Below are 1,366 nucleotides of genomic sequence, written 5' to 3'. Positions count from 1 at the left end.
GTCTCTGGTGAACTGGAGACCTGTCCAGGTGTCTCCTGTCCAGGTGTCTCTGGTGAACTGGAGACCTGTCCAGGTGTCTCTGGTGAACTGGAGACCTGTCCAGGTGTCTCCTGTCCAGGTGTCTCTGGTGAACTGGAGACCTGTCCAGGTGTCTCTGGTAAACTGGAGACCTGTTCAGGCATCTCTGGTGAACTGGAGACCTGTCCTTGTGTCTCTGGTGAACTGGAGACCTGTCCATGTGTCTCTGGTGAACTGGAGACCTGTCCATGTGTCTCTGGTGAACTGGAGACCTGTCCATGTGTCTCTGGTGAACTGGAGACCTGTCCATGTGTCTCTGGTGAACTGGAGACCTGTCCAGATGTCTCTGGTGAACTGGAGACCTGTCCATGTGTCTCTGGTGAACTGGAGAACTGTCCAGGTGTCTCTGGTGAACTGGAGACCTGTCCAGATGTCTCTGGTGAACTGGAGACCTGTCCATGTGTCTCTGGTGAACTGGAGACCTGTCCAGATGTCTCTGGTGAACTGGAGACCTGTCCAGGTGTCCCCTGCCTTCACCCAAAGGGAGCGAGGACAGGTTCCAGCCCCACCCTGACCCTGATTAGGAACATGGAGGACAGGAGGAGGATTTTTCTTTATAGCAGGAAACAGACATTTAATTATAAAACACGATTTATTTTATGTTAATCTGAGTCAGTTTAGTGTTGTTTGTAAATATATTTGACAGTTTTGTAGGAATGAACAAGTTTGTAATGTTTGTTCAAAATAAACCTGCTTCTTATGACTTCTGTAACATTTTTTAAATAAAATATTATCAGTAAAAAACCTCAAATCATGTCCTTTCTAAGAATTATTAGAACTAGGAGAACTTTAACTTTGCAGAGTTTCCCCAAGGATTTTTTTAACTGTGGTGGTGACCTCTCATGTGGGGGTTTGACAAAATCTGGTTGTCCTCAAAACATTTTGGTTGTCCAAAAAATATCTCAACACAAATATAATTTAATAAGTAGGCTATATTGTTCTGTATACAAAGTGTAATATATACAAATGTTCTCAGTCAGCAGGTTGACAGTTTTAGGAGCTGCTTGAGGAGAACTTCCTCGTTCTCCTCCTCATCCTCTTCTTTGAAATAGAGATAAAAAACAACACCCAGCATCCATAAGCTTTCTGCTTACAGGTCAAACATTTTTATTTAAATAGGAGTACACTACATGACCTTATTAAAAGTTACAGTTTAGTGTTCTTAGGACTGAAGACTTTCTGAGGAAAGAAGTTTTTAAACATCTTTTCTAATAATTTTAGTGTTTTCAACTGAGGGGCTTTGATATATTTATTTAAAATAAATTATAGCAGAGGAAGTTCTCTGCAC

The 1,366-nt window shown here is 42.2% G+C and overlaps 1 protein-coding gene across 1 annotated transcript in view; it reads right to left on the bottom strand.

The window, feature by feature from the left end:
- Positions 1–1,366, bottom strand: part of cdk5rap2 (CDK5 regulatory subunit associated protein 2) — a gene marked incomplete in the record, with an annotated part of 35,202 nt that overhangs the window by 27,739 nt on the left and 6,097 nt on the right.

This window comes from Austrofundulus limnaeus, unplaced genomic scaffold (genome assembly GCF_001266775.1).
Source record: "Austrofundulus limnaeus strain Quisiro unplaced genomic scaffold, Austrofundulus_limnaeus-1.0 Scaffold36, whole genome shotgun sequence".
In the NCBI taxonomy this organism is placed as follows: Eukaryota; Metazoa; Chordata; class Actinopteri; order Cyprinodontiformes; family Rivulidae; genus Austrofundulus; species Austrofundulus limnaeus.
Note: the sequence above shows the minus strand (reverse complement) of the source record. Positions and strands in the feature narration are given on the sequence as shown.